Below are 19560 nucleotides of genomic sequence, written 5' to 3' on the forward strand. Positions count from 1 at the left end.
CTGTTCAAGCCAAATGAACAGTTTTTTCATCTGAAAACAGCCAAGTTAAGATGTCTGAATCTTTAGGGCACTGGATGCTACTGAACAGGAAACTTATTTTCAGTCAAGTATGTTAGGATTTGGCTGAATGGGGCTAGAAGGAAATGAAGGTAGGTTATCGCTTCTCTTCATATCCTTTCTTATTAGGAGCTCTTCCCATTTCCCACCCCCAATAAACAAAACTTTTATATAACTGTTAAGTTTGTTTTTTTATTCATCCTTTCAAATGTTTTACTGCCATTTTCCAAAAGACATTATTATTTAATATTGACTATGCAGAGGACCCCCCCCCCCTCCCAAAAGACGTTTCTCTTGATCATGTTTAGTGAGACCAACACTATTAGCTCGGCAGTGGACAGGTCACTAGGGGACATTAGAAAGGAAGAAAGGCCCTGGGACATCTACCTTAACAGCAAGTATTCCACACAAGGAAATGATTTAATTCCGAATAGGGATAGCCTTAATGTCATTTTGATCATAAGTCATGAATATGACAGCATCCTTTGAACACTTCAGCTATTACGGCCATCTAATATGTGATACATTAAATATTTACGGGAGGAATTCTATTGGGTAAATGTTAGCAAAGGATTCTGAAAACAAGAGCCTCTTCACTGTTCTCTTTGCCTGTAGTTTCGAACTGCTCTAATCCATCTCTCCGAAAACAAGTTTTTAAGACCTCAGCAGAAAAATCCTTTCCTTTAAAAAATTAAACCCCCAATATATAAAAACAGGTAAAAGTGATATTATACTGATAAAACATATTTTCTACATTCAAATTTATGATATTAATTTGTACAAGAAGCAAGCCGTGAGATCATGGGCCTGTTTCAATAAAACCAGTAAACCTGAAATCGGAATGTCAGGTTTGGTTTACCATCAAACTTTGTATTTAAACAGAATTTGGAAACCACTGTCCTAAAACCTCACTGTGTCCCTATTATCAGCTCCAGCCCTCATTTCCAGACCTCAATCAAATCTTCTCCTTGTAAAAATAAAGCCCAAACTTTAACAGGCCCACCAAAATCTGGACTAATAGCTTCCTCCCCATTTTCTTGCAGGAACCGTCTTCCAATCAGTATGTTTTCAGTGTCTCTCAATAAGCCAAGTTCATTCATTTTTTCATTTAACGAATATGTTCTAAGTGCCTATAATGAGTCTCTAGATTTTTGCTTGTTGTGCTCGCTATTGCCTTAGAATCTTCCCCAACCATCCTCAACACAGCTTTCTACCTTATTTCCCAAAGTATTCAATGACTGCTGCCATACCTGAATCCTGAAGTGACTGACTTTATTAATGCATGGGACACATGGTATATGGTCAAGACCACTAAGAGAGAAACGTACACAATTGGTTCCTCAGTTTGGATTTTTGAAAATCAAGCTTTTATTTCTATTGAGGAAAATAAAACCCATATCTGAATTTCAAAAATGAAAATGTGAGCCCCATGTATTTTACAGAAAAAGCTTGTATGAATGCATACAGTTTGACTTAAGTGGTATTGGTGGTTTCAGCTTACCCTGTTGAGGAACCAAAAATTTAAAAGCTACAGTTTTACACAGAAAAGCTACTAGGCTGCAAAAGAAAAGCTACATTTTTCACACACATGATTAAAAAATAATGAATTCAAAGTGTTTTTTATAGCACAATATTTGATCAAATTTTGAAATATACTGAATGCATGAGTTCTAATCTCTATCACTATTTGTAAACTTAGTAAAACTGCTTCTAGTGGCTTGTGTAGTGTAATGAAGAGCGGGAAGGGGGAATTTACTCAACCCCCACTCACAGAACAAACAGAAAAGCAAACTCATCCCACATCTCCCCTGCTCGGGAGAATGAGACCAAAGGAGGAATTTACTCACCCCCTGATCACACACAGAAATCACCTCACATGCAGGAACAGATAAAAGCTAATTGACAAAAGCTCACATCAACCAATGAAGGCAAATTGTCCTCAACATCTACCCTAAATATATGATTCAGTTTTGAAAGATAAGTTTCTTTCTCTGCAACTTTTTGTAGTGTCAAGCTATTTTTTTAATTCATAAAAGATTCTTGCTTTGTTTCACAAAGGACCTGAGTCAGCTTTAAAAGATGTAAAATTCAAGAAGATAACTTAAAAGAGAATGAAATTTTCAAATTTATCAATTACATATCTGTAAGAGTAGCTTACTAGATCATGTAAAATTATCTAGAAACACAAAATCTTTAGAATAGTCAGACTTTTATCTCTGCTGATTAACTTAAGCCTAGTCTATAAATTTTCTAACTGCCACATAAAAGAAACACTGCTGATAATAAAATAACGGAATACGGTGTTTAGTCACATACTGTAGATGCCAAAACTGATACCAGGCAATCTTACTTATAACATTTAATGAAACATTAATGACATCGTTCCACCTACTGATGTTCCCATAGTTTCTGTTGTCTCATTTAGGGACTTGGTAAAGCAACTGATAAACAGTAAGCAGAGGGCCTTGTAAGTTAGACTCACGTAAGCACACAGCCCAGTTCTATGTAAGTCGGCCTTATTATAAACTAACAGCTACTGCTGTAGGGGACCTAAAAAGTTTTGTTTTGAGTCTACCCAGTGAAAAATAGAAACAAAGAAAACACAAAACAGTGACAACACGCGGAATACAATTTAAAACAAGTACAGAATCCCACAGAAGAGGAATGGGGATGAGGAACATCACCTACAACTATTCTGGAGGGAGCATTTTCCTTTCAGCAACGGGACCGTCTATTGGATACTTAGTTTGGAAACAGTGTAGAGGGGTTTTCTAAATGTAGGCAATAGCTTTCTTTTCTGATTGTTAGATTAAGCTAGTTTTAATGAATAGAGATAGAAAGCACTGCTGAATGACAGAAGACAAAATAGGCGGCAGCAACACAGGAATGAACTTCACTGGATACAACCTTGGTCTGGATGATAGCATAATAAAAAGTTAAATTTTAATAGAATTACAAAAGGAAAAGAAAGATAAGTTAATTGGCAGAAGTTTTCTATAAATTATTTCCTAGACAATGGAGAGTCTTGATTCAGGGATAAACACAGGCATTCCCTACTTCTATACAAACAAAACGTTCTTAAAATCTTTTGTGATAAGTGAAAAGATTTACTCTTCACAAGGGAGTGGGAGGGGGGGGATAAGGGAATGTTCTTTTGCAAGAGAGTTGAAAGATACTACACCATCTCTATTTGTAGACACACCATTCAGTGACATATTCTAAAGACACGATATTCAGTGATATGTTTCCATACTTCATACACGTTCTGGATTTTCCTCCTTTTTTATTGAACAGTCAACCTAATTAGGTGTAAGGAGCACACACGTGATGCCGAAGACTGCTTGGGGCATACTCACAATTTCTACTGCTGTCCTAATTTTATTAACTATAGAAGCCCAACATTTTAATCCCTAGATCAGTACCACAATTTTTCTATTTTCAATTAATTTTTAAAAATAAAATATAACAAGTGGCATTTGAAATTAAATTTTTAAAAACTATAGAATTCTTCAAAGAAAAGGTTCACTATAAATAAGGCATGGAATAAAAGGTATGGGTAGGTTTCTCTTTGCTTGACCCCAGCTCCCCGAGTTACCACTATAGTTTCTGACAGTTCCTCAAAATAGTCTGAAAAAGACTGTAATAAACCAGTTGCCCAAATACCACTATACAGATAAAAATGGCACTACCACTGAAACTGCTGGCTGGCAGGAGGTACTACCACAGAGTGACCTGAAGTGTTTGTCCAATGCTGTACGAAATTTCTAGATTTCCCATGAAAAGCACCTTGGTGAAGAAGGCATCAATATGTACTTTTCAAACAACCACACTCCTCTACAAAAAAACTTATTTGTTCCAAACTTGAACTTACGACAGTTCAGGACCACCTGTACGTTAGATAATATACAAGCCTCAAAAGATAAAGTTAAGACAAACAGTAAAACAGTTTGCAAGAGCTCTAATACTGGGTTTTGGCTGATATGAATTCATTTTCCAAACCAAAGACCATAATAGTATTTCTCATTATTCATAATTGGGAGAGACTTTTTTTGTTTTGTTTTTGATTTCTCCCCCCTTTTTCCGCCTCCCCCAGCCCCACTTCGGTTCAAGCCGTTGTTCCTCAGTCTAGTTGTGTAGGACACAGCTCCCTGGCCTATGCTGGTGTTAGGAGCCTTGCGCTCCCCCCGGCAGAGACAGCGGTCACCGGTCCGCCGCTCACAGCAGCTCTCGTGGACCCAGCTCCAGGCAGAGCCATTGTTCACCATCTTAGCTGTGGAGAGCACAGCTCACTGGTCCACGTGGGAATTGAACTGGTGACCTCGGCGTTAGGAGCCCTGCACTCCAACCACCTGAGCCACTGGGCTGGCCCTGGGAGACACTTCAGAGGAAACATTTGGGTTTTACAAAAAGTCTTTTAATATAAGACAGTGAAGTCAGCAAAAATGGTGGAATAAGGAACTCCAGATTCCATCTGTATATAAGAGCAAAGAAAAAAAAGCAAATACTGTCAGAATCAACTTTTTTGGAACTCTGAAAATGAATCAAAAGCTTGCAGTAACCCAGGGAAGGTATACTCCAAGCTCACCCACTTGCTGATTCTTGGTTGGAAACAGTGAACTTTGAAGTGTTTTAACTTACCCAGTCCCATCTATCCCCTGCTCCCAACCTCAGCAAGAGCCATGAAAGGAACAGCTCACATTCCTGGTGCCTGAGGTAGTAGAATGAACTCATTTGCAAAGAATTGTAATTAATAATTTGTCCTGACCTTTCTGGTGGCTCCCTGGAAGACAACATCAAAAACACTGTCTTTATTTTGCCTACCGTGTTTCCCCGAAAGTAAGAACAAACCGAAAAATAAGCCCTAGCATGATTTTTCAGGATGACACCCCCTGAACATAAGTCCTAATGCGTCTTGTGGAGCAAAAATTACTGTAAGACCCAGTCTTATTTTCGGGGAAACACGGTACCTCAGAATGGGCCTCATACTGACGTGCTACGCTTCAAGGGCAGGGTTGGGGCGGAGGAGGTGAACTGAAAACGTTCGTGCTAATGTCTTAGTTTGCTTCTGTCTGAGGTGATGGGTAACAGTTGGGGCAAACAACAGACTAACCGAAAAGCTGAGGAGGAAAGACGGGGGCTTCGAAAGGTCTGATACTGACATATTACTGAGAATCCAGAAGGCCCCCGGGGATGAGTCAGGCTGTGCATATGCTCAGAAAAGTGCTAAGAAGGCCCTAGGCTTTCACCTCCTATCGATCTGATGCTCTGTGGAAGCTGGAAGGAAAGGCTAAGGCAGAGCGGTAAACTCCAGGGGTGAGAGTGGAAGGCCCGCCCAACACACGCACAGGCGCGTGCACACACACACACACACACACACACACACAGTGAGCCACTAGGCAAAGGTTGGAAGATTTTTTTGCTTCCAGACATTTAATAAAATCTCTCTTTAATCGTTAGCTGACCTCTAAGTTAACAGGATGAAGACTTTTAGGGTCCACAATGGACAAAGAATACAGACTTCACAGAATTAGTTCATAAAAGTCACTGAATAATCAAACAACATCTATAGGACACAGCAACAACAACACTGCAGACAGGGGACCAAATGTGATTTCCAGAGTTGCCACATTATAATATTCAGAAAAGGTGAGTTTTCAACAAAAAAATTACAATGTGTTCAAAGAAATAATAAAGTATGGTACTTGCACAGGAAAAAAGAATAAAAGCTGCCTGAGCAAGCCTAGAAGTTGAACATTCTAGATAAAAGACTTAAAATCTGCTATTTTAAATGTCTTCAGTGATATAAAGTAAACTATGTCTAAAGGACTAAAGTAAAAAAAAGTTCTCATTAACTGATATTAATTAAGAGAGAAATTATGAAACTGAACCAAACAAATTTTGGAGCAGAAATGTATAATAACTTAAATGAAAAAAATTAACTCGAGGAGCTCAACAGCAGATGTGAGCAGACAGAAGAATCAGCAAACTTGAAGATAGTTCAAATGAGATTATCCAGTCTGAGGAACCAAAAGAAAAAAAACAATGAAAAAGCCAAACAAGAGTCTCAGAGACCTATGGGACAGCATCAAATGTGCCAACATATGCATAATGGGAGTCACAGGAGGCGGCGAATGGAGCAACAAGAATATTTAAAATAATGGTCAAATATGTCAAATTTGATGAAAAACATTCAAGAAGCCCAACAGACTTCAATGGGACAGATTTTAAAGGATCCACACCTATACACATCATAAACTAGGAAAAACTAAAGACAGACTCTTGAAAGCAGCAACAGAGAAGCAACTCATTGTGTACAAGTGCTTCTTAGTAAGACTAGCAGTTTATTCCTCATCAGAAACTACATAGGGGCAGACCAAAAGACAGCAGGATGACATATTCAAAGTGCTGTAAGAATTAAATGTCAACCAAGAATTCTTTATCTGGCAACACAATCCTTCAAAAATGAAAGAGAAATTAACACATTCCCAAATAACAAAAACTGAGGCAATTCATCACTAGCAGACGTGCCCTCCAACAAATGCTAATGTGAGTCCTTCAGGCTGAAATAAAAGGACACTAGGCAGTAACTGAACTTCACATGAAGACATAAAGAACACCAGGAAAGGTTAACTACATAAGGAAATGTACAAGACAGTATAAATGTATCTTTGTTTGTAACTTCCTTTTTCTGTGTGTCTGAATCAAAACACAACTGCATAAGGAATAACTATAAATCTAAGTGGATAGGCACACAATGTATAAAGAGCAAATCTGTAACAATAACAGCATAAAAGAGAGAGAGCAGAAAAATACAGGGACAACGTTTGTGTGCATTAATGAAATTAAGTTGGTATTAACCTAAATTAGAGCATTATTACTAATAAAGAAGTTAACGCACTCTCCAGGGCAACCAGTATGAATATAATTTAAAAAATAAGAGTGAAAGAAATGACAATGGAATTAAAGTTGTCACACTAGAAAACATTTACTCAATACAAAAGAAGGTAGTAATGGAGGAACTGAGAAACAAAAAAGACATAAAGAAAACAAATAGCAAAATGTGACAAGTTCTGCCTATCAATAATTACATTAAATATAAATAGATTAAACTCTAATTAAAAAGCAAAGGCTGGCAGAATGGATATAAAAAACATGGTTCAACTGTACGCTAATGGACTCACCTTAGATTTAAAGATACAAATAGATTGAAAAGAAAAACACAGAAAAAGATATTCCACGCAAAGTGGATACAAGAGAACGAGAGAGTGTCTATGCTAATATCAGACAAAATAGGCACCAAAAAATTGTTCCCAGAGACAAAGGACATGGTATAATGATACAACAGTGAATAACAGATATAAACATATATACGCCTAACAACAGAGCCCCAAAATATATGCAGCAAAAATGGAATTAAAGAGAAATAAACAATCCAATAATATTAGTTGGAGACTTTAATATCCCACTTTAAGTAACAGAATAAGTTGACAAATCAGCAAGGAAATAGATGACTGAACCCCGTCATGTAACAACTAGATCTGAGAAACATGTATCAAACACTCCACGCAACAAAGAATGCTCATTTTTCTCAAGTGCACATGGGACACCTTCTGGGATAGACTGTACATAACACCATAAAACAAGTCAAATAAATTCAAAATGCTGAAATCATCCATACAAAGTATGTTCTCTGACCAAATGTTTAAAGAAGAATTAACAATAATCCTTCTCAAACTCTTCCAAAAAATAGGAGAGAAGGGAACACTTCATTACTCGGTCTGAGGTCAGTGTTATTCTGATATGTATAAGCCAGACAAAGATCACAATAAAACTACAGACCAATATCCCTTATGAAGATAAATGGAAAAATCCTCAACAAAATACTTGCACATTGAATCTAGAAGCATACAAAACAATTATAAACCACGACCAAGTGAGATTAATCCGAGCAATACAAAGTTGGTGCAACACGTGAAAATCAATGAATAAACTGTATCCAAAAACTGAAAGACAAAAAAGCAAATGATTATCTCAATAGATGCAGAAAAAGCATTTCACAAAATCTAACACCCTTTCATGAAAAAAACACTAAAAAAACTAGGAAAACAGGGAACTTTCCAATCTGATAAAGGCCATCTATGAAAAACCCACAGCTAACAACACAAACTGATAGTCTTCCCCCTAAGATCTGGACCAGCACGAGCGGGCCCACTCCCGTCACTAACATTCTGCATGAGACCAGGGGTTCTTGCTAAGGAAATTAGGCAGGAGGCAGAAGTAAGACAGCATCCAATAGATGACAATATCTTATACATAGAGAATCATAAAGAATCTACCTAAACAAACCTACTAGAACTCATGAATGAGTTCAGCAGTTGCAGGACACAAAATCAACACATAAAAGTCAGTTGATTTACTATACAGTAACAATGAACAATCTGAAAATGAAATTTAAAAAATTTGCAATAGCTTCAAAAAGATGAAAATACTCAGGAATAAATTTAACCATAGTAGTACGAGACTTGTATACTGAAAACTACAAAACATTAATGAAAGAAATTAAAGATCTACACAAAAGGAAAGACATTCTGTGTTCATAAATTGGCAGGCTTAATAGGGTTAAGATGGCAATACTCCCCAAGGTATCTACAGGTTCAATGCAATTCCTATCAAAATTCCAACTGCTATTTTTTCAGAAAATGGCAAGTTGATCCTAAAATATTGATCTGCAAGAAACACAGAATAGCCAAAGTAATCTTGAAAAAAAGAACAAAGTTGGAGGACTTACATTTCTCATTTTTCACAATTTAACATGAAGATAGTCATCCAAGCAGGGTGGTAGTGGCATAAGATTAGACACATAGCCCAGTGGAACAGAATTCAGAGTCCAGAAATAAACCCATGCATTGATGGTGAACTGATTTTAACATGGGTATTGGAATCATTCAACGGAGAGAGAACATAGTTGTCCCTTGAACACATGGGTTTGAACTGCACAGGTCCATTTATACACAGATTTTTTTTCACACAGATTTTTTTTCAATAAATATGCAGTCAGCCCTCCGTATCTCCAGGTTTCACATCCACGGATTCAACCAACCGCAGATCAAAAACATTTTCGAGCAGCTGCTGGGAATCTGTGGATGTGAAGGGCCAACTGTATGCATCCGTCTATACCATTTTATATTCAGGACTTCAGCATCCTGGATTCGGGGTGTGTGTGTGTGTGTGTGTGTGTGTGTGTGTGTCCTGGTGTGTGTGTGTGTGTGTGTGTGTGTGTGTGTGTGTGTCCTGGAACCAATCCCCTGTGGATATTGAGGGACAAGTGAAGTTTCTGCGGAGTCAAAAGTTCTACATGAATTTTTGACTATGCACCAGATTGGATTCGGGGGTGTGTGTGTGTGTGTGTGTGTGTGTGTGTGTGTGTGTGTCTCTCTCCTGGAACCAATCCCCTGTGGATATTGAGGGACAAGTGAAGTTTCTGCGGAGTCAAAAGTTCTACATGAATTTTTGACTATGCACCAGATTGGTGTCCCTAACCCCCGCGCTGCTCAAGGGTCAATGATATTTCTGAACATAGATCCTGATCTTTCACATTTTGTTGGAAAATGGAGGAGCTGAAATCATTGCAAAGTAGGAAATTCAGAAAATGTGCCCCCATTTTACAGGAAAGATCAAAATGACAGACAGAGTCCCAGTTAACAATTGTGGGTCAAGCACCTTGAGGAGCTTTTCTCTTCTTCCTCTTAGGAAAGCACTTTTTGTACGAGCCAGGATTCTTAGTTGCAAGTAATAAAAGCTGGCTGAATGAAAAGGCACAGCATGAAAGTGTTTGTTTAAAGGTATAGGGTAGCTCACAGAATTCCTACCTCCAGGTAATTTTCCAGGAAAAACATCCAAAATCACACTGCAGAAATGGTCTCAATGAGGAAATTATTGCTGCCACCACCAAGCAATAAATTTGCTTCTCTTGAACTTGAGGAGCAAACCTACTAGAACTGTACGAATAGAGTTCATACTGTAACCACTTCTATCACCAACACCACTGCCCTTCCACCTTTTGTCCCTAGCTTCAGCGTTCAAGTGTGGCATGAGCGCCTGCACAATTACCAAGTTGTTTTAATTGCTAGAGTTTTATGGAGAAAGTCTTAACATTTGCCTGTGGATCTTTTTCTAGTCTTTCAACTGTTCTATATCCTTGATCTTTTACAGAAAGAAGAGTTGTATTTTTTTATAGAGCTTGACAATTTTATCTCTCAAGTGGAAAGTTAGTGCATTTACATTTATGACGACGGACATATATAGATTTGTTTCTACAAAATTATTTTGTGTTTACATTTGAACTACATTTGACCCTTGAGCAACGTGGGTTTGAACTGCGAGGGGCCACAAATATGTGGATTTTTTCAATAAATACATACAGTACCGTAAATGTATTTTCCTTATGCTTTTTTTTAACATTTTCTTTTCTCTATTTCTTTTCTCTACTTTATTGTAAGAATACAGTATATAATACATATAACATACAAAACATGTGTTAATCAACTGTTTATATTATTGGTAAGACTTCCAGTCAACAATAGGCTATTAGAAATTAAGTTCGGGAGGGGGTCAAAAGTTATATGTGGATTTTCTACTGCACAGGGGGTCAGCGCCTTTAACCCGTGTTGTTGAAGAATAAACTGGTTTTTTCAACAAATTGTCCTTAGACAACTAGGTATCTTCATACCAAAGAATAAAGATTGGCCCTTACCTCACACACGTACAATAATTAAACCAAAATAGATCAAAGACTGAAATGTAAGAGCCAAAACTATAAAATTATTGGAAGGAAACATAGGTGAAAATCTGTGACCTTAGATTAGGCTTTTTTTTTTTAAAGATACCACACCAAAAGCATTAGAAGATAATATAGCTATATTGGAGTTCATTAAAATTAAGAAATGTGAGTCAAATGACACTATCAAGAAAGTGAAACGACAACCCTCAGAATGGGAGAAAAAATCTGCAAATCATACGTCTGAAAAAGGGTCTAGTATCCAGAATATGTAAAGAACTGTTACAAACAATAAGAAAAAGACAACTGAATTTAAAAATGGACAAAGGATTTGAACAGACACGTCTCCAAAGATACACAAATGGCCAAGAAGCAAGGAAAAGATGCTCAATATCATTAGTCACCTGGGAAATGCAAATCTAAATCACAACGAGAGGCTCACACCCACTCAAGTGGCCATTATAAAAAAGACGAATAATAACAAGCACAGGCAAGGATGTGGAGAAATTAGAATTCTCATACATTGCTGGTGGGACTGGAAAATGGTGCAGCCACTCTGCAAAAGTTTGGCAGTTCCTCAAAAGGTTAAACATAGGGTTACCGTATAAACCAGTGATTCCCCTCCTAGGTATCTATGCAAGAGAAATAAAAAACATGTCTACACAAAACCTTGTATTACAATCTCCCCTTACTTATCCGGTTTTGCTTTCCACGGTTTTGGTTACTCGTGGTCAACCACAGTCCCAAAACATTAAATGGAAAATTCCAGAAATTAATAATTCATGTTTTAAACTGCCCCCTGTTCTGAGTAGCGTGATGAAATCTCACACACTACCCACTCCATCCCACCCAGGACGCGAAGCATCCCTTTGCCCAGGGTACCCACGCTGCGTAGTCTACCTGCTGATTAGTAACTTAGCAGCCATCTCAGTTATCAGATCGACTATTGTGGTTTCACAGGGCTTGTGTTCAAGTCACCCTGATTTTACTTCATAATGGCCCCAAAGCACAAGAGTAGTGATGCTGGCAATTCAGATGTGCCAAAGAGAAGCCGTAAAGTGCTTCCTTTAAGGGAAAAGGTGAGAACAGTACAGTAAGACATTTTGAGAGACACCACATTCGCACAATTTTAATATAGTATACTGTTATAATTATTCTATTTTATTATTAGCTCTTGTTGTTAATCTCTTACTGTGCCTAATTTATAAATTAAACTTTATCATAGGTATGTATAGGAAAAAACATAGTATATGCAGGCTTCGGTACTATCTGCAGTATTAGGCACCCCCTGGGGGCCTTGTAAGAATTTCCTGACAGATAAGGGGGACCTACTGTATATGAATGTTCGTAACAGCCTTATTCAGAATAGCCAGAAACGTCCATCAGCTGATGAGTAAGCAAAATGTGGTACTGTCATATAATGGAATATTATTCAGTCATAAAAAGGAATGAAGTATCGTTCAATGAGACAACGATGAACCTTGAAAACATGTGAATTGAAAGACGCCAGATACAAAAGGGCACATTCTGTGTACCATTTACACGGGATGTCCAGAATGGGCAAACCCATGGAGACAGAAAGTTAAGATTAATGGTTGCCAAGGATGTTGCCAACCATCCGACAATGAAGAGGACATCCCCCAACAACAAAGAATGACCCAGTTCAAAATGTCAGTGCTGCTGAGGCTGAAAAACTCTGTTTGAAGTTGCATCTATTAAATAGGAAAAAATAACCAATCAGGTAAAAGTACATCACTATCATTTTGGGACACAGTACTCCAAATTTCTTAGAGCTCGAATTCTTCACGCATTTTGACAATATCGAATCAGATGGTGAAGGAGTGTTCAAGTATCAGTCTCAAGTTTAGAGCTTTCCTTAACGGTTGCCTATTTTAAGACACCTTTAAGATCTTACAATTCAAATAAATTTCTTTGTCTGAGATGAGTTTGACCATATTAGATATAAGGATTTCAGGAAATCTCAATGCCATCACAGTGTTTTTATAACTTTTTTAAAGGATGTTTCTTTTGTAGACATCGCCAACCTATTGTACATTTACCTCCAGTTACTGGAGAAGATGAGATTATGGCTTTTGAGATTTGGGATCCAGGACTTGTTGGCGTGGTCATGTGTGCAGCTTGCTGTAATGCTCTACAGAATAATGTGTGTAACTGTACAAAAGCTGTGAGCACCTGGTACCTGTGTAATGATCTGATCTTTTCCCTGGAACTGGAAGCTGACCAACCACCAGTCTTTTTATGCTTCTTTGAAAGACGAGATAAAAGGTGTTCATAAAAGCTTTCAAAGGGAGTCCTCAGGGTGAAGGCGTCTGAAAACCATGAACATGGGCATAAATGCCTTAATGTACCAAACACAGGCACTTCTGAAAAATAGGAGAAGTAAACATTGATGTGTATTAATTCTGAGAAGCAGAAAGCTCCTACTAACGTGCAGCGGGAAAAGGAGCCGAGTCAGAGTCACGACCTAGTTTCAAATCCTGACTCCACTGAAGAAACATCCAAATCACTTAATCTCTCTGAACCTGTTTCCTCACTCAAAACAATGGGAATAATTAAAATTAAATTTGCCCAAAGTATTTCACCAGATTATAAGGATCAAACAATAATACCATTTATAAAAGATGTTTTAATAAATAATCACTTGCCTAATAAAGAATGCATTTCAATGGAGGCTTTTTTTTTTTTTAAATGAACAAAGTTAAAAATTCATGGAAGAGATTAAAGTAGAAACTGGCTCTTTGGTTTAAGATATTACGACCTTCATAAAAATAGTCCCTCCAACCCCTCTTCCCCTAATGCCCCGCAAAAGATGGTCTCTAGTATCTACCCAAAAATAAGATTCCGAAAAAACTCTGAACCACATTGAGGACGTTATCGATTTGTTAAGCTTTCTCTCTCTCTGTCATCCTGGGCTGACAGCCAGGAGCCAATGACAAGACGATACCCCTTGCACAGCCTCTGGCAGAGGCAGCCCACTGACTTTAGTTTTTAAAGACCTGCAACATGTTAATTCTGAGGAAGAAGTGCATAATCATCATCCTTCTCAAAATTCACTAATTGTAAACATGCCATTACTTAGCCAACTTTACTTAAAATGAACGGATAAATTAATTTTGAGAATATCTCTTCTGGGGCAGAAGGATAAGTTGAATTTCTTAAGCAGCATTTTTAGGGAAGAGAGTCTTGAGACATGTAGCCAGGGTATTAAAGACACTGGCTACAGATGGGTCTGTTACAACACGCTCGTCCTCCCAGGCTTCAGCAATGACTGGCATTTAGCGGAGGCCGTATTAGTCTGGCTTCAGGCTATTACTGGTTCTACCCCTACTCAAACACCTACTTATCCGAGAGCAGCTTTATGACAGATGCAGAAGCCTCCAAATTCCCACTTGGAAGTTTTTATTGATTCTCAAAAATTCAATAAAATAGTAACTGAAGGAAATAAAAACTAGAGTTTAAAGGAAGTGAAATTAGGTCGACATAAAAGCAAATGATCAAGAGCCTATATGTATGTGGTATGAAGCTTAGTATATGAGAGTGAAGGCCATCTGATACTGGAGACGTAGCAATTCAGAATAAAGCTGTTAAAATTTGTCCTTTACACGTCCCTGGATTCTTTAGACCACGGCCAGATGCAAAGTCTGGTGACAGGCATGGAGGGCTATTAACAAAAGTACAGAAATATAGGTAACGAAGTGTTTTCTATGAGTCTTACTCTGATAACTATCTGAGTTCCTAATTGACCAGAGACCACTAAAGGGAAAGACTTTACTTTAGATCCAGTAGCTGCCTTTAAAAAAATATATTTTTTCCATTATATATACATCGTCCATTACATTAGCTGGCTACCAGACAAATTAGTAATACCTTAAAGACCAGAATGAAAAGCTAAGTGTTTTCCTTAAGAGAAAACTCAATTCAAATTTTGAAAATTACTTTGAATTTCAATTCTCACATTTATTCCACTCTGAAAAGTGCGCTTGCTTTTGATTTCTAACAAAAGCAGATTTTTACTACACAGTCTAGCATTTCATTAGAAACCATTTTGACCTCTTTTTGTTTCGTATCTGTCTTTTTTGTAGTTCTGTAAGATGGTGAGCTCCCAGGCAGGAATCTGGCTTTTTCTTTTTAGTCCGTACCAGGACACAGGAGTACTCAGAAAGCAGAGGACAGATGCTTCTCAACACACATTACCCACAGCAGAAACTGCAACTGTGGTGGGAGGAAGCAGAAAAGTATGAAGCAATGGAACCATGGGCTTGGCAAGAGGAGCCCTGAGGAAACACCCCAACTCTGTCCCTCACCAGATGGGTGTCTTTGGTCCACTTGTTTCACCTCTTACCTTTTGACTATCAGTAAAGCAGCGCTAAATGATACCTTCCCGTCAGCTTTTCCGTTAAATGAGAGATTACAAATGTGAATATTCTATACATGGGCAGAGTTCCATGGACTGGAGCGTAACCATTATCTGTGCCACTGTTGCTAAATGTACTTTACGAATCACATGTTTTTTCCTTTTCTAAGTAAGCGTTCTGCCTGCCTGCGTACTGCTGAACTGACCCTCTTCAACCTTTTCCCCACCTGTTTCTCAGCTTTCATTTAACACTTAATAGGAAATTTCAAAACTTCTTGCAGGGCTTCCCCAAGTTTTACCAGTTGGTCACCATCTTGCTCAGCTAACATGAGTCTTTAAAACTTGTTGCAAACTTTTAGCATATAAAAGGGGGGGGGGGACTGAAACTGACCCACGACAATCCCTTCTATCATCCAGAAACAGTTTACTATCATTCTGTTCAACAAGCACGATTATTGCTCTGACTTCTAAACCACACATGCATAATTTAACACACTAGTTTTTTCTCATTCAGGCAGAGTAACTCCAGAACACCAAAAGACTTTTCCTTTTAGTCTTTTGTAACAAATGCTTATTCCAAGGCCTAATCTCCATTTCTGCATGACAAAACAAAAAAACTGCCTTGATTTCTAAATATTTTTTCAATCTACTGAAGTGGTGCCATGAAAAACCTAAATGTAAGTATTTCACACCCACCATAGTGGCACGAGAGTAAGACTAGCACTATCACGTTGGTGAGGCTGTGGGACAAAAAGGACACTTACAACACTGCTTGGCAACAATCTGGCATTATCTAGAAATTGTAGGTGTACACCCTATGACCCAGTTAGTCCACTTCTAGATATAACACCCTAAGAAAATGCTCTTATAGTCTGGACCACGAGACATTTTTACAGGAGCATTGTTCAAAATACCAAATGTCCATTAACAAGAGAAAGACAAATGTGTGTACTATATTCATCCAAAGGCATAAACATATGTCTGTATTAATAAACTTCAGCTTACATGGACTAATCTTATTACAATGTTGTTTTAAAAAAAAAAAAAAGGTTGTAAAGACTATATTCAATATAAGTCCATTACATGAAGTTAAAAAACACCTAGAACTAGAGACATACCTCGTTCTAGTATGCTCCACAGACGCATTTTTTACAAATCGAAGACCCTCCACCAGCAAAAAGATTACAACTAGCTGTAGCAATAACATATTTTTTTAAATTAAGATACATTGTTTTTTAGATATACTGTTATTGTACATTAATAGGGTACAATATAGTGTAAACATAACTTTTATTTGTACTCAGAAACCAGAACATTCCTGTGACTCGCTTTATTTCGATATTCGTTTTCTTGTGATGGTCTGGCACTGAAGCCATAACCCTCTGAGGTCTGCCTGTAATGTACATAAATTGGTAGTAGAGTCATAAAGAAAGCAAAAGAATACAAACACACAAAATTCAGTATTATAGTTAGCACAGATCCGGAAGGAGGAGGACATGAGTGGGAAGGGCATCCAGGGAGCCTCAAAGGTAATATTAATGGTCTCTTCTTCATGTTAGGTGGGGAACACAAAGACCTGCTTGTTGTAATATTCTGTAAATCATGCACGTAAGTTATCTATACCTTTTTCTATATGTATAAAACAATAAAAAAATTATGGTGCCTATGATAAAACAGATGTGTTTTCAAGACAGTTCATAAATTTAGTTTCTCTTTCCTGTCTTTCAGCTCTGACAGCTGTCTTATTTTGCCTCTCTATTAATATATAAAATATGCTACTGCTTTTTATTCTTTTCAGGATGTTCACTATTCAGTATTTATATTGGTTACCCCTCCCATATTCTACATCATTAAGAGTTTGCCTCAGCCTCCTATCAGCAGGAGTGTTTTACAGAGCAGTAAATGAAACCAAAGGACTAAAACCTTACGGTGAATCAAAAAGAAGGACAGCAGAAGGGAGCTGACTTCAGAGCCTGAGACTTAAGTTCTCAGGTCATGTTTTATTTAGTATCTAGACTATGCTTCTTTCCCCAAGCTCCTTGGGTCTTCATATTCTACCTCTGTTCAAAGGCTCCGTCTTATAACCTGGGATGGTTACCATGAAGTGCTGGAAACCACAAATTTCAGTAATGGGGTGTTGGTTGGCCTGCCGGCAGATGCTAGATTCAACACATCGCCTTGGCAGACTCCAGGCTGACGTTTAGGTCAGGAGTCGTATTTGGACACACTGCTCCAAAGTCCTTCACAGGCCCTCACTCTCTCAGCAAAGAAAGTCTAGTCATCCCTCCTATACTTAAATTGAAGATTTCAGGAATTTTATGCAGAAAAAAATTACTGAAAGCTAGTTGTATAGATAACACAATTAAAAAAATACAAGAAACCTATTTAATGCTGCTAATGTTACTTAAGGCAATTTTAAAACCTGTTTTTTCAAAGATTTAATCCTAAAGAAATACTCGAAAGGGGGAAAAATATATGTGTACACACACACACACACACACACACACACACACACTGCAACACTATTATAGCAAAAATAGAGTTAATCAAAATTCCCTTCAACAGAGGTCTGGTTAAATACATTAGAGTATATCCATTTAGCTGTTAGAATGAAGCAGTGGAAAGATGTCCATGATACATTTTTAAGAGACATAATTTATACACACACACATTTACAAATGAGAATGTTACTCAAAAAGTTAAAAATTCTAAAGAGTTAAAGATTATTTATTTACAAGTACAGTTGACCCTTGAACACAGTTTTCAACTGTGCCGGTCCATGTATATGCAGATTTTTTCCCCCCAGTAAATATGTACAGTATTGTAAATGTATTTTCTCTTCCTCATGATTTTCTTAATAACATTTGCTTTTCTCTGGCTTACTTTATTGAAAAAATACAGTACATAATACAGGTAACATATAAAATATGTGTTAATAGACTGTTTATGTTCTCAGTAAGGTTTCCCGTCAACAACAGGTTATTGGTAGTTAAGTTTTGAGGGAGTCAAAAGTTATATGAGGATTTTCTGCTGCACTGGAGTTCAGCACCCTTGGCCCCACACTGTTCAAAGGTCAACTATAAATTTTCAACTTCCAGAAAGTATTAAAAAAATCAAAAGTAATCAAAAGATTAGCACTTATCATAACACACTGCCACTTAAGACTTTCTATCAAGACTCTACTTCTGAGACCTGACTATATCAGTTTGCATTATTTGCTAAATTGATTAATGAAAGAGGAACAAGAATTAAAGTATAAAGTGCTTTTTTTTGAAAACTGGAAAAAAAAATCCTGATTTCAAAACAGTCATGTTAATTTCTTAATAGTCTTTGGATAAATATTTGAGAGAATACAAAACAGAGGGCCCGGTTTGGTATTCTGCAACTTTTAGCTATTTCTCTTTTAAAGTAGGCACAATGAATGCTCCTCTATATTTTCATAAACCCTCAATGTCAGTCAGCTGTTAAAGGGAGGCTCCCTGAAATTAGGTCTGTGTGTCAATCAGAATTTCTCTAAGGCGAAATACAGTAAACTTGGAGGATTACAGAAAGCTGAGAAAGTTCTCATATTTGGCACACAAACGCGGTGGGAAGAAATACATTGAAAAATTAAAAAACTGAAGGGGGTTAGAGCACAGCCTTTCTCTGTCTCCCAAACACAGTAAGAACCGGATTACAAGAATGGAAAAGAACCTTAGGCACTGAGTCACGGAGGCCCTCGCAGAGCTGGGACATGAAGGGAACCTGTTTGTTGCACGGGAGCCTTTCTCTGGCCCTTCTCCATTCAGAACTACTTCTTTATCTGCCCACATTCCCACTAGGCGGGTGACCTCCGAGGAGAAAGTCAGGCCAGACAAGTGGGCGTGTGGAGCCAGAGCCCACCTGCCCAGCTGCTCTGGGTTTCTTGTGTAAGCTGGGGACAAGGGACTATGTGTCTATCGCAGACTTCTCCTGTCAGCAGGGCTCCAAGTCCCATGGTCAGAGTTTATTGGCGTCTTTGTTGTCCTTCTCAGAGCAGCGGTTTCAAACATGGGTGATCATCTACAGTTTCTAGAGTTTTTGAAAATATTCAGATTCTTGGGCTTTAGTCCTAGACCTCTTAAATAGGGGTGGGGTCGGAAGGAGAGGCAATGTACAGAAGCTATAATTTTCTATAGTATCCCAGGAAGAACTGGGTACCATGAGTTCTCAACACCAGTACTGAATGATCTGTGACTTAGAAAAGGTGTTTAGCAAAGGTGCAGCTGGCACCTGAAGATGAAGAATGACGGGAAGGGAGGAAAAGGAGGCACGTACTGCTTCGTGAGCAAGGCAGGGAGCACTGGCTTCGTGCATGTATGAGGTAGGTGCT

The 19560-nt window shown here is 38.0% G+C and overlaps 1 protein-coding gene across 6 annotated transcripts in view; it reads right to left on the reverse strand.

Moving 5' to 3' along the window:
- NR3C1 (nuclear receptor subfamily 3 group C member 1) overlaps nt 1-19560 on the reverse strand; it is a 95847-nt gene that overhangs the window by 52245 nt on the left and 24042 nt on the right. The gene's annotated exons all lie outside the window — the stretch shown is intronic.

Source organism: Rhinolophus ferrumequinum, chromosome 24 (assembly GCF_004115265.2).
Source record: "Rhinolophus ferrumequinum isolate MPI-CBG mRhiFer1 chromosome 24, mRhiFer1_v1.p, whole genome shotgun sequence".
Lineage (NCBI taxonomy): Eukaryota > Metazoa > Chordata > Mammalia > Chiroptera > Rhinolophidae > Rhinolophus > Rhinolophus ferrumequinum.